A 14,998-nucleotide genomic window follows, 5' to 3' on the forward strand; every position below is an offset into this window, starting at 1 on the left:
GATCTTTCAACTTATCCTTGTGGACAAAATGGAGTAAGGAGAAGCTGAGTGCATGAATATTAGGGCAGATTAGTAACAGCTTCAACAGCTATACCCAGAGGGCGCTAATTAATAGAGTAACATCCATCTGGTTCTAGGTTTCCAACATCATAGAAGGATTCTTTCCTGGGTTCCATTTGCTTCAACATTTTACATTCTCGTCAATGTCCTGGATGAGACTATAGAGAGGACATCATAACGTTTGTAGACCAGCCAGTGACCATGTTGGATGACTGAATCAGGATCAAGAAGGAAGCTGACATGTTAGAATCAAGGGCTAAATCCAATAAGATGAAAAGTAATAGACATAAATGTAAAATGAGGTGATTAAGTCCAAAAGGACAATTGTTTTATACACACTGGACAGTAGCAATGGCTTAAAAACAATCCATGCAGCTAAGGCTTAGAGATTTTAGTCTATAGAAAGGTTAATATGAATCAACAGTAAACAGAACGTTTGTTGAATGAATGAATAAGTGTAGTATAGAATAATAGGAGGGATGAAGAAAGAAGGGAAGAGGAGGGAAGGAGAAAGGAGAGGAGGAAAGGAGGGAGAAGAGAGAATCTATATGAAAAGAAGAAAAACTCCATTTGTCTCTGTGCAGCCCAGACCATCCTAGACGTACTGCAGTATAAGTATGGATGGACAAACTGGGTACACTCAGGAGTGATCCAAGATGGTGTCAAATCAGCACCATTCAAGGAATTCTTGAAGGAATCAGACATCTTTAGCCTTGGAGACCTGATAATCATGTTCAAATATCCTAAGGACTTTCATGGGAAAAAGAATTGGAGGTGTTGTTGTTTGGGCCCAATAGTTACAAATAAGATAATGAATGGAAGGCACAAAGCAGCAGAATTAGATTCTGTACTAATATCTCAGTGTCAAAGTTCTCCAAGGATGGAGCTACTGGCCACTCTCTCCAGGATGTACTGGAGCCCTGACTGGAAGATCCTTGGCAGAGCTTTTGCAAAATTAACAAGCATCAGATAGGTGATAGGACTAGATAATCTCTGAAAGTCCCTCCCAACCCCAATATTCCAATATTCAAACATTTTCTTGTGGTGCAAATTAAGTTCTTGCAAAAGATTTTCTCTAATAAAAACAATGAAAACAAATGGTTAGCCTGGGGACGGGAACCAAGCCTTCAGGAAATCCTAAGAGAACCACGTGTTTGCTCTCTAGAGAACTAATCTCCTTCCCCAGGAATGTATTAATATCTCTTTGTCCTCTTCTATATTGGCTGACTCTGGGAATTTGCACACAGCATGCTTTATCTTGCTAAATATAATAGTCCATCCAGCATTCTTTCTTTGTGCGGAATCCCTATTCACTTTCATAAATTACATGAATGGATGTGAAGTGTACTTTCCTTTATTCAATAGAGACTATTCCCAAAAGCAGCCTGAAACATGCCAAACATCTGCTCCTACACACAGTTCAATACATGATATTGATATGTATTATTACTGGGTGAATTCTGAATACAAGGCCAATTTAACACACTCCTGAACAACTCCCTCTTCCTCCCATGGCCCAGTCACAGAAAGCTCAAGGAAATCAGAATAATTCTAATATTTGCCCAAGCAAGCTACAACTAAGCAGGTAAATCTGCTAAAACAAAAACCACAGTAGACCATCCCAACATCTAATATAAATTAGATAAGTATAAGTATGACAAATGTTTCTCTAACTTAATAAATATTTTTACATATATAAGTACTTTTTACTCTTTGCTATACTTTAATATTCAAAGATGTTGCTTTTCCATACTGTGAGTTCCTGGGTGTTTGAGTGCTTGTTATGAGTTTATCATATAGACCTAGTCCATGTTTTAATGATTGAATGCAATTATTGTTGATCGTGTTACAAAGAAAGTGACCAAAATCCCTAAATCTTGAATTCATTCTAGCCATCTACAGTGATCTCTCCCACGGACAGTGAATTTCCTCACAGACATGTTCATAAAGACACTCAGAGTAAACACAAATTTATTACCACTGAGGGCTTTGGCCCCAAATACCTCTCTGCTCTCCTTTCCTGGTGAAGTGACCTGGCACCTCATGTGAGTTTGGCAGACTCTTTCTGTCTCTTGGGGGAGAGATGAATTTTTAAAAACAGCCCTAGAAGCTGATCCTTGATGCCTTCACAAGTCCCAGTCTGATTCTAGTTCCTGACAAAGCCGCTGCTCTCACACAGATTACATCTGCCCAGAGGAGGCAGGTTTTCCTAATGAGTGAAGTCTTTCTACACACCTGTGTTGTCCAATACAGCCACTAGCCACATAGGGCTATTTAAATTTAATTTTAAGTAAATTAAAATTAAAGTTAGGGGGCTTCCCTGGTGGCGCAGTGGTTGAGAGTCTGCCTGCCAATACAGGGGACACGGGTTCGAGCCCTGGTCTGGGAAGATCCCACATGCCGCGGAGCAACTGGGCCCGTCAGCCACAATTTACTGAACCTGCGCGTCTGGAGCCTGTGCTCCGCAACAAGAGAGGCCACGATGGTGAGAGGCCCGCGCACCGCGATGAAGAGTGGCCCCCGCTCGCCGCAACGAGAGAAAGCCTTCGCACAGAAACGAAGACCCAACACAGCCATAAGTAAATAAATAAATAAATAAATAACCCCCCCCAAAAAAAAGTTAAAAAAAAAAAACTAGCACAGCACATATTTTTAAAAACAAAAAAAAATTAAAGTTAAAATTCAGTTCCTTGGTGTACTAGCCACATTTCAAGTGCTGCATAGCCACATGTGGCCAGCGACTAGTGTATGAAGCATTTTCGTCATGCTCCGTTGGACAGCGCTGCTCTAGGATGCCATTTTGTTCTTGACTTTGGCCAACGTTTTTCTTGGAGTTGGGCAGACTTATCTCCCGCTAAAGATCAGAGTGTGAAACTGTTTACTCATTTCTTCATTCAACACATATTTATCAATTTCTTTTCTAGCTGCTGGATATATCACCATGAACAAAACAGATATGTACCTGCTCTCGTGGAGCTGTCATTCTAGTGGAAAAACCAACAATAACAGGTAAACAGCTGATGGAAAAGATTATTTAAGTTACAATTTTTTTTTCTTTTTTTTTTTGGCCACACCCCATGCAGCATGTTGGATCTTATTATGGTTCCCCAATCAGGGATCGAACCCGCACCCCCTGCAGTGGAAGCACAGAGTCTTAACCACTGGACCGCCAGTGAACTTCCTAAGTTTTGAATTTTAATGCTAGTGTATCTCCCTTTCAGCCTCATGGCAACAAGGTATTTTTGTTTCATTCAAGTGGGCCCATCCCTACAGTCGCCAGCCTGCTTTCCCTTGACAGTCTTCAGATGGCAAACACTGATGGTTTTAGGATTTCCTTGAATCTACTGTTTTTTTATTCAGTCTTCTTTTTTCTTTGGAATTTCTACTGACAGCTTTTTTTTTTTTTCATCTTAACACTTCTAATTTCAAAGCTTTATTTAACTTTGTCCCTTCTTAAGGAAAAAGAGCTTGTTGTGTTCCTATCATGAATCAAGATTTTTTTCATAAAGAAAGATACCATTACAAAAATACTTGAAACTAATTATTTTAAATTATCAAAATAACCATTTTCCACAGTACTGTTTACTATTTTACTATTTTTTCTGCCTTTTTCTCATTTGTCTACCCACAGTTAATTCTGTATGCTTTATTCCATCATCAAGGGTTCTCCAGGCTTTATAGTTTCAGTGATCACATTTTTAGGTGTGGCTAGTCTTAATTATTTCTATTCCCAACTAGTACAGCAAACTACTAGACATTCCCTCCTGGAAGACCTCCACCCCCAGCTTCTTCACCTTGTCATTAGATCTTCAGACTGTCTCTTGAACTAAAATTTTTATTCTATTCCCAGTGGGCTATACCATCTAGGCTGTCACTACTCATACCTGGATTACCAAAACAACCTCCCCAAAAGGTTTAATGTCTCAATTTCTCTTCCTTGCAATTGGTCATGTACACTAAATCATGGTTAATCTTAAAACAGTCTGTCTTTGCCCCTCTCTGTCTTCTCTGCCCTGGCAGCAGCTCTTGCCACTTCCCCACCCCCAGAAAACATATGCTTGTCCCAACTTCAATTCCATCCCCTCACTGGTCAGGATCACCTCTCAGCAGCTGAGCCAACCAGTCTCTGAGGTGGTGCTGACAGATGAGAGCCTCAGCAGCTTGGCAGCCCCATGCCCCCTGACCTTACTTATCCCTAGCAGCAGCTTCCAAAATGGCACATTTCAAGGAACATTGACACAGCAGCCAAGTTCATTGAGGCTGGAGCTGCCATGGTCAGAGGGGCTGGCTCTGGGGCTAGGCTTAGGACTGTGTTTGGGAGCCTCATCATTGATTATGCCAGGAATCCTTCTCTGAAGCAACAGCTCTGCTCTTAATGCCATTCTGGGCTTTGCCCTCTTGGAGACCATGGGGTCTTTTGCCTGATGATGGCCTTTCTCATCCTCTTTGCCATGTGAAAGAGCTATCTCCATCTCCCAGCGTTCTTTCTTCCACATCTCATCTGCTCTATATGTTCCTTTCCTTGTATCTTCCCAAGCAGGCCAGGAAAAGTGGTTGACTCAAGGTTTGACAGAGGGAAGACAAATAAATTCTGTTTGAATAAGAAAAATTATAGCTTGCCATTACCCTACCTATGAACCCACGTTGGCTCCCTAATATCTATAGAATCAAATTTCTTTTTCATGAACTTATTGCTTTGAAAAGATAATACTAAAACTGAATAATTCTATTATTAAAGTGACCTTTTCATTTACACATATTATAAATAACCTATTTGGTCTCTGAAAATGATTTTGGATTTTTCAGGCTGCTGTATCACTGGCTCCTATGACTTATTATGTACCTGCATATGTCTCCTCATTTTATCTAGTTAAAACTTTTCTAATTATCTTCCTCCCAAGTTTCCACCAAACTCTTCTTCCACAGAGCACGCGTGCGTGCGCGCACACACACACACACACGAGGGAAGGAAGAAAAAAAGCTTTTAGAGATAATTTACTGAGTTCACTGACATAAATGGGAGTTTTAAGAAGCACAAGCAAACTATTTCAGCCAATTGTATATACCTTTCCCATTTCCTTTACACCCATTTGAAGCCTACACTATGTCTTTTTCCATAGGATCCAAAGCTCAGTAGCTTGAATTAATTACAGACTGACATACTACAGGCAACTTTTGGTTCAACATCCACAAACTAAAATCAGCCCAGCCTTTGAACACAGGATCTAGTAGTGATTAATAATTTCACCAATGACCAGGAGGATAACAAATAAAAAGAGCAAACTCATTACTTTATTGTGATTTCAAACTAAATGTTTATCTTCTATGTATTTTATATGTCTAAAGAACAAGACTGCAATTTGAGTTTATTAGTAATTGAAGCAGAACTAATGAAAGATTCTTTATTAGAATGTTCTAGTTACCTTTTCAAAAATATCTATTTCCTTTTTCATGAAGATTAGATGTATAAAAGAAAATTCAAGTCTCTTTTATTATTATCATAACTTGCTCTAGCAATCAAGGGAAAGGAAATTTATCTTTCTGTCATATTTTATTGCAGTTAAATTAATTCTTATAGTTGTATTATGTCTTTAATACAGGTTAACTGATGCTTAAAGTAACTAAAGTCCAACATTTTTTCCTTTTTTTTCATAATTAGTTTCTATTATCATAAATGTACTAGACTCTGAGAAACTCAGTAGACTTTTTTTTAATATTTTTTTTGATGTGAACCACTTTTAAAGTCTTTATTGAATTCATTACAATATTGTTTCTGTTTTATGTTTTTGGGGTTTTTTTTTTTTTGGCTGTGAGGCATGTGGGATCTTAGCTCCCTGACCAGGGATTGAACCCACATCCCCTGCATTGAAAGGCGAAGTCCTAACCACTGGACCACCAGGGAAGATGGACCACCATCTGTAGACTTTTATATTTGTTACTTTTATATTTTTCAAGATCCCTTGAAAAATATTCAAAATTATTAATATACATACATGTAATACAATATACATTAATATGCATAAGCAAGTTCACTAGATGAGATCATAGCCAATCAATGTTTAACCCACTTCTCAATACCATGTTATAGGAGCTTCAGGCTACCAGAATTAATTTCATTGACTTGGAAGAGTACAGAAGACATACGTTATATCACAGGTCACAGGCAAATAATTGTGCTTAAACCCTTCTGTATCTCTATGGCAATTTTACTTAACAAACACATATAGTACTTGCTATGTTCGAAGCCTTTTATATATGTGAATCCATTTAATCCTCCTAACAACCTTATGAGTTAGGTAGTATCATGATCCCCATTTTACAGACAGAGAAACTGCAGCATAAACAGGTTAAGGCTCTTGCCCAAGTCCACAGAGCTAATAAATGGTAAATTCAGAATGCAAACCTAGAAATCTGGCTCCAGAGTCTGAGCTCTTCAGCACTCTGCTAGGCTGCCTCTCCATCTTCAAAATTATTTCCATATTTGGAATCTAATTTCTATATAAAGAACATTAAAGCTTTTAATTTTGTGAAAAAAATATAACATTTTCGCTTTCATATCTGAAATCATTTTGTGGCTGCCCCCACACAGGCACCCAAGGTCTCCCTGCTCCCCACCACACTGGCTCAGGTGCCCTCTTGCTGTGCACCATCCAGCTCTGTGCCTTCTCCTATAGCAGATCCTAACACGATTTCTGCATATTAAATGCCAAGTTCTTTAAGGGCAGGGAGTACGTCTTTTCACAGGTGCATCTCGAACATGCACCTGTGCAGATAAAACATCGTTATAAATCATCCAGCAGCCAAAGAGTTAAATAACTTTCTGATCAAGTTCTGACACCTGTAATAAATAGATTTCTTCTCTACCCACGGGAGTAGACACCCATTCCATTTTTTAAATTAGCAAGTGTGTGGAAATAGGCTTGGGATTTGAAGGAAATGATACTGCAGAAAAACAGGTAAATGAATGGTCCACTTTCCTCTTGGCATAGAGCTTTCAAAATTTGGGGGCTTCGAATTGAAAGACACTAGAGTCCCTCATTTGAAGAAGTGGCAGCCCAGCGGCACTGAGCTTTTCAAGCTGAAAGCCGAGGAATATATACCAAGCTACTATAACAAAACACTTCCATCAAAACCTCGCAGCAAGCAAACAATTGCCAGCCAGCACAAGAAATGACGTTATGTCATTTTGTGCAAAGGACATCAAAACAACTTGTCAGTTTAACAGAGGATTTAGATACACCAGGAGAAGACTTTCACATATCACTTTAAGCATTCCCAGGAAAATTGCTATAGAAGCTCTTAAGGCACAATAATTTGAACCTAACTAGACTTATTAACCAACACAAACCATAACTTTTCTAAAATGTCTATTTCTTTATAAGTGTAAGGATTTGTTAGAAGAGTCCTACTAACTCTTAGAAAATAAAGTTCTGCAGAGAAATGGTGATTTATTTGCTTTCATCCAGCAACATTCACTCGTCAAATTGTTAATTATGTACCTATTAGTGCTAGGCACTCTACTGAGTGTACTTATATGAATCATTTTTCTGCCAATAAAACCATATTTTTAAATTGAGTTAGTAATTTCCAGATATTTTGTCAAATTTAACAGCAGTAGATAGTGAGTTCTTCGTATTCATGGGAAGAAAGCAGAATTTTAACTGACATAGATAAATCTACATTTTATCTTGAATGGCAGGAACATATGTAGGTATGTGTCAGCTTACACATGTAGTTGGATTGTTCTGATTAACTGTCCATTTTGCATTTTTGCCTAATTTGATCACTCAGTTCACTGAAATAGTCAAATTGGCTTTGGCATTTAGATTGGGTTGGCTGTAGGTCCATAAAATAAGAGAGCTGAATGGGCATTGGAAGACCAGCCTCCCTGGATCACAAGCTCCTGAGTATAAGAATTGTGATTTCTGTGGCTCTGGGGCTGGATGTATTTCCCAGCACAGACCAGACATTGATATATGATTTTTTTAATAAATGACCCCACATAACCTCTTTCAAGCCTATAAAACCATATCCCATTAATAAAAATTTCCAGAGGTACCAGACATTAAGATGGTCACTTGGTCATTACCCTTATAATATTAACCCTACCTAGATGCAGAGATCATACTGAGGCTCTTAAAGCAAAATGATTTGAAACTAACTAGATTAATTAACCAAGACAAGCTATAACTTTACTAACAGCTGTTCATTTCAGTGAGTTTTCCTTAATTCTCTTAACTTTTCATCCCTGATACCGTTTTATTTTGGGTTTTGGTTTTTTACTTTTTTGTTATCTTTTGGGGTACTCTAATTATCAAGTTAGAAGTTAACAAAATAATAAATTATAACTCTGCTTCTTGGTTACCAGCTTAAATTCTCTTAACAGTGCATGATTATTCAAACTTATCTCCTTTTCATAACGTTGATAATATTATAATATGAAATGTGCACCTCTCATCATGGTGTCCTGTACCCTTTCTACTATAATGAATGTTTACCTTATCTCCCAACTAAACCGTAAGCTAGAGCAGGGTCCAGGTTCCCGTCCCTCTTTCTTGCCATCCTCACACCCTGACAGGATACACATGACTGTATCCACTCCAGGGGCATGTTGGGGAAAGATAATAGAGTACTGCAAAAATGGGGCGAGGAGGTGGCAGAGAAAAGTATCCCAAAACTCTCTGATGGAAAATTGAATGAAAACTTCTAAGAGAAGTGAAATATTCTCTTTCACTCTCCCTCTTTTAATCACCACTTTTTAAACTTACACATAATCAAATTCCACTACAACCTGACAGCAACGACATTATGAAATATTTATTGTGTCAGGCACTCTTTGGCCAACCAAAGAGCAATTCCCGGGTCCCAGTCACTTTTTGCTTACTTTCCCTGCTTCTCTTGCAGCCGGGGATGCCCACGTGACACAATTCTGGCTGGCATTGCCACTTCCCCGTTCTTCCAGTCTTGGACATATGATGTCTGGGCCTGCATTGTGCATTTTGCAACCATGAAGCAAAAAAATGTGAAAACGAAAAACCAACTTGTTGGGAACAGTGAAACCGAGGATAAAATAGCATTATTGAACAATGCAAGCAAACCAATGCAAGTAATCTCCTTCTTTCGGAACACTTGATGTGAGGAAAAGACATTTTGCTTGTGTAAGCCACTGCTACAGCCAAATGCCTTCCAACTGAGACATTGATTAAGACAGTTTGGTTTAAATCCTGATTTTGCCTTTTACTACCTGTGACTTTGGTCAAATTACTAAACGTCTCCAAGTTCAGTTTCTCATCTGTGAAATGGACATAAGTGTAATTGCCATTAGAGAATTTTTGTGAATTATTGTGAGAAATATGAAATAATCCACATAAAGTAATTAGCAGAACTTTAATATTACTCTCAAATGTTAAAGGTACATACTAATATTAAAATATAAAGATACAGGAATGTTTTTAAAGTAAGTGTTGTGTCTTTTTTCCCAAAAAATTGCATATAAAAAAATTAAATATTTAGGGTGATAGAGAATTCAATGCTTTATAAAATAATTCTCACTCTCTATATCTTTTAGGTCAAGACATCTACAATTAGCATTAATACACTCATGTGTGATTACATTAGGTGGTACTATAATTACTATGATTTAAATGTTTTTGTTCTGCTTATTGTCACAGAAAATTAAACTACTTCCTCAAGCATAAGGATAGACGGAAATGGCTCGCAGTGACCCCCCAACTTTTTTTTTTCTTAAATTTTTGAATTTTATTATACTGATTTTTTTATACAGCAGGTTCTTATTAGTCATCAATTTTATACACATCAGTGTATACATGTCAATCCCAATCGCCCAATTCATCACACCACCACCCCACCCCCCCGCAGCTTTGCCCCCTTGGTGTCCATACGTTTGTTCTCTACATCTGTGTCTCAATTTCTGCCCTGCAAACCAGTACATCTGTACCATTTTTCTAGGTTAAACATATATGTGTTAATATGTGATATTTGTTTTTCTCTTTCTGACTTACTTCACTCTGTATGACAGTCTCTAGATCCATCCACATCTCAACAAATGACCCAATTTCGTGCCTTTTTATGGCTGAGTAATATTCCATTGTATATATGTACCACAACTTCTTTATCCATTCATCTGTCAATGGGCATTTAGGTTGTTTCCATGACATGGCTATTGTAAATAGAGCTGCAATGAACACTGGGGTGCATGTGTCTTTTTGAATTATGGTTTTCTCTGGGTATATGCCCAGTAGTGGGATTGCTGGATCATATGATAATTCTATTTTTAGTTTTTTAAGGAACCTCCATAGTGTTCTCCATAGTGGATGTATCAATTTACATTCCCACCAACAGTGTAAGAGGGTTCCCTTTTCTCCACAACCTCTCCAGCATTTATTGTTTATAGATTTTCTGATGATGCCCATTCTAACTGGTGTGAGGTGATACCTCATTGTAGTTTTGATTTGCATTTCTCTAATAATTAGTGATGTTGAGCAGCCTTTCATGTGCTTCTTGGCCATCTGTATGTCTTCTTTGGAGAAATGTCTATTTAGGTCTTCTGCCCATTTTTGGATTGGGTTGTTTGTTTTTTAGATATTGAGTTGCATGAGCTGTTTATATATTTTGGAGATTAATCCTTTGTCCGTTGATTCGTTTGCAAATATTTTCTCCCATTCTGAGGGTTGTCTTTTCGCCTTGTTTATGGTTTCCTTTGCTGTGCAAAAGCTTTGAAGTTTCATTAGGTCCCATTTGTTTATTTTTGTTTTTATTTCCATTACTCTAGGAGGTGGATCAAAAAAGATCTTGCTGTGATTTATGTCAAAGAGTGTTCTTCCTATGTTTTCCTCTAAGAGTTTTATAGTGTCCAGTCTTACATTTAGGTCTCAAATCCATTTTGAGTTTATTTTTCTGTATGGTGTTAGGGAGTATTCTAATTTCATTCTTTTACATTTAGCTGTCCAGTTTTCCCAGCACCACTTGTTGAAGAGACTGTCTTTTCTCCATTGTATATCCTTGCCTCCTTTGTCATAGATTAGTTGACCATAGGTGCGTGGGTTTATCTCTGGGCTTTCTATCCTATTCCATTGATCTATGTTTCTGTTTTTGTGCCAGTACCATATTGTCTTGATCACTGTAGCTTTGTAGTATAGTCTGAAGTCAGGGAGTCTGATTCCTCCAGCTCCATGTTTTTCCCTCAAGACTGCTTTGGCTATTCGGGGTCTTTTGTGTCTCCATACAAATTTTAAGACTTTTTGTTCTAGTTCCATAAAAAAATGCCATTGGTAATTTGATAGGGATTGCATTGAATCTGTAGATTGCTTTGGGTAGTATAGTCATTTTCACAATATTGATTCTTCCAATCCAAGAACATGGTATATCTCTCCATCTGTTGGTATCATCTTTAATTTCTTTCATCAGTGTCTTATAGTTTTCTGCATACAGGTCTTTTGTCTCCCTAGGTAGGTTTATTCCTAGGTATTTTATTCTTTTTGTTGCAATGGTAAATGGGAGTGTTTCCTTAAGTTCTCTTTCAGATTTTTCATCATTAGTGTATAGGAATGCAAGAGATTTCTGTGCATTAATTTTGTATCCTGCTACTTTACCAGATTCATTGATTAGCTCTAGTAGTTTTCTGGTGGCATCTTTAGGATTCTCTATGTATAGTATCATGTCATCTGCAAACAGTGACAGTTTTACTTTTCTTTTCCGATTTGTATTCCTTTTATTTCTTTTTCTTCTCTGATTGCTGTGGCTACGACTTCCAAAACTATGTTGAATAATAGTGGTGAGAGTGGACATCCTTTTCTCGTTCCTGATCTTAGAGGAAATGCTTTCAGTTTTTCACCATTGAGAATGATGTTTGTTGTGGGTTTGTTGTATATGGCCTTTATTATGTTGAGGTAGGTTCCCTCTATGCCCACTTTCTGGAGAGTTTTTATCATAAACGGGTGTTGAATTTTGTCAAAAGCTTTTTCTGCATCTATTGAGATGATCATATGGTTTTTATTCTTCAGTTTGTTAATATGGTGTATCACATTGATTGATTTGCGTATATTAAAGAATCCTTGCATCCCTGGGATAAATCCCACTTCATCATGGAGTATGATCCTTTTAATGTGTTGTTGGATTCTGTTTGCTAGTATTTTGTTGAGGATTTTTGCATCTATATTCATCAGTGATATTGGTCTGTAATTTTCTTTTTTTTGTAGTATCTTTGTCTGGTTTTGGTATCAGGGTGATGGTGGCCTCATAGAATGAGTTTTGGAGTGTTCCTTCCTCTGCAATTTTTTGGAAGAGTTTGAGAAGGATGGGTGTTAGCTCTTCTCAAAATATTTGATAGAATTCACCTGTGAAGCCATCTGGTCCTGGACTTTTGTTTGTTGGAAGATTTTTAATCACAGTTTCAATTTCATTACTTGTGATTGGTCTGTTCATATTTTCTATTTCTTCCTGGTTCAGTCTTGGAAGGTTATACCTTTCTAAGAATTTGTCCATTTCTTCCAGGTTGTCCATTTTATTGGCATAGAGTTGCTGGTAGTAGTCTCTTAGGATGCTTTGTATTTCTGCGGTGTCTGTTGTAACTTCTCCTTTTTCATTTCTACTTTTATTGATTTGAGTCCTCTCCCTCTTTTTCTTGATGAGTCTGGCTAATGGCTTATCAATTTTGTTTATCTTCTCAAAGAACCAGCTTTTAGTTTTATTGATCTTTGCTATTGTTTTCTTTGTTTCTATTTCATTTATTTCTGCTCTGATCTTTATGATTTCTTTCCTTCTGCTATCGTTGGGTTTTGTTTGTTCTTCTTTCTCTAGTTCCTTTAGGTGTAAGGTTAGATTGTTTATTTGAGATTTTTCTTGTTTCTTGAGGTAGGCTTGTATAGCTATAAACTTCCCTCTTAGAACTGCTTTTGCTGCATCCCATAGGTTTTGGATCATCGTGTTTTCATTGTCATTTGTCTCTAGGTATTTTTTGATTTCCTCTTTGATTTCTTCAGTGATCTCTTGGTTATTTAGTAACGTATTGTTTAGCCTCCATGTGTCCGTGTTTTTTACGTTTTTTTCACTGTAATTCATTTCTAATCTCATAGTGTTGTGGTCAGAAGAGATGCTTGATATGATTTCAGTTTTCTTAAATTTACTGAGGCTTGATTTGTGACCCAAGATGTGATCTATCCTGGAGAGTGTTCCATGCGCACTTGAGAAGAAAGTGTAATCTGCTGTTTTTGGATGGATTGTCCCATAAATATCAATTAAATCTATCTGGTCTATTCTGTCATTTAAAGCTTCTGTTTTCTTATTAATTTTCTGTTTGGATGATCTGTCCATTGGTGTAAGTGAAGTGTTTAAGTCCCCCACTCTTATTGTGTTACTGTTGATTTCCTCTTTTATAGCTGTTAGCAGTTGCCTTATGTATTGAGGTGCTCCTATGTTGGGTACATATATATTTATAATTGTTATATCTTCTTCTTGGATTGATCCCTTGATCATTATGTAGTGTCCTTCCTTGTCTCTTGTAACATTCTTTATTTTAAAGTCTATTTTATCTGATGTGAGTATTGCTACTCCAGCTTTCTTTTGATTTCCATTTGCATGGAATATCTTTTTCCATCCCCTCACTTTCAGTCTGTATGTGTCCCTAGGTCTGAAGTGGGTCTCTTGTAGACAGCATATATATGGGTCTTGTTTTTGTATCCATTCAGCAAGCCTGTGTCTTTTGGTTGGAGTATTTAATCCATTCACGTTTAAGGTAATTATCGATATGTATGTTCCTATGACCATTTTCTTAATTGTTTTGGGTTTGTTTTTGTAGGTCCTTTTCTTCTCTTGTGTTTCTGACTTAGAGAAGTTCCTTTAGCATTCATTGTAGAGCTGGTTTGGTGGTGCTGAATTCTCTTAGCTTTTACTTGTCTGTAAAGCTTTTGATTTCTCCATCGAATCTGAATGAGATCCTTGCCAGGTAGAGTAATCTTGGTTGTAGGTTCTTCCCTTTCATCACTTTAAATATATCATGCCACTGCCTTCTGGCTTGTAGAGTTTCTGCTGAGAAATCAGCTGTTAACCTTATGGAAGTTCCCTTGTATGTTATTTGTCGTTTTTCCCTTGCTGCTTTCATTAATTTTTCTTTGTCTTTAATTTTTGCCAATTTGACTACTATGTGTCTCGGCGTGCTTCTCCTTGGGTTTATCCTGTATGGGACTCACTGCACTTCCTGGACTTGGGTGGCTATTTCCTTTCCCATGTTAGGGAAGTTTTCAACTATAATCTCTTCAAATATTTTCTCGGGTCCTTTCTCTCTCTCTTCTCCTTCTGGGACCCCTATAATGCGAATGTTGTTGCATTTAATGTTGTCCCAGAGGTCTCTTAGGCTGCCTTCATTTCTTTTCATTCTTTTTTCTTTATTCTGTTCCACAGCAATGAATTCCACCATTCTGTCTTCCAGGTCACTTATTCGTTCTTCTGCCTCAGTTATTCTGCTATTGATTCCTTCTAGTGTAGTTTTCATTTCAGTTATTGTATTGTTTATCTCTGTTTGTTTGTTCTTTAATTCTTCTAGGTCTTTGTTAAACATTTCTTGCATCTTCTCGATCTTTGCCTGCATTCTTTTTCCGAGGTCCTGGATCATCTTCACTATCATTATTCTGAATTCTTTTTCTGGAAGGTTGCCTATCTCCACTTCATTTAGTTGTTTTACTGGGGTTTTATCTTGTTCCTTCATCTGGTACATAGCCCTCTGCCTTTTCATCTTGTCTATGTTTCTGTGAATGTGGTGTTTGTTCCACAGGCTACAGGATTGTAGTTCTTCTTGCTTCTGCTTTCTGCCCTTTGGTGGATGAGGCTATCTAAGAGGCTTGTGCAAGTTTCCTGATGGGAGGGACTGGTGGTGGGTAGAGCTGACTGTTGCTTTGGTGGGCAGAGCTCAGTAAAACTTTAA

At 37.6% G+C, this 14,998-nt stretch overlaps 1 protein-coding gene and 1 pseudogene across 2 annotated transcripts in view; one reads left to right on the forward strand and one right to left on the reverse strand.

Annotated features, from left to right (window-relative positions):
- Positions 1-14,998, reverse strand: part of GRM8 (glutamate metabotropic receptor 8) — a 761,438-nt gene that overhangs the window by 499,358 nt on the left and 247,082 nt on the right. The window lies entirely within an intron of this gene.
- LOC133097036 (ATP synthase F(0) complex subunit C2, mitochondrial-like) lies at positions 4,010-4,517 on the forward strand (annotated as a pseudogene).

Source organism: Eubalaena glacialis, chromosome 8 (genome assembly GCF_028564815.1).
Source record: "Eubalaena glacialis isolate mEubGla1 chromosome 8, mEubGla1.1.hap2.+ XY, whole genome shotgun sequence".
In the NCBI taxonomy this organism is placed as follows: domain Eukaryota; kingdom Metazoa; phylum Chordata; class Mammalia; order Artiodactyla; family Balaenidae; genus Eubalaena; species Eubalaena glacialis.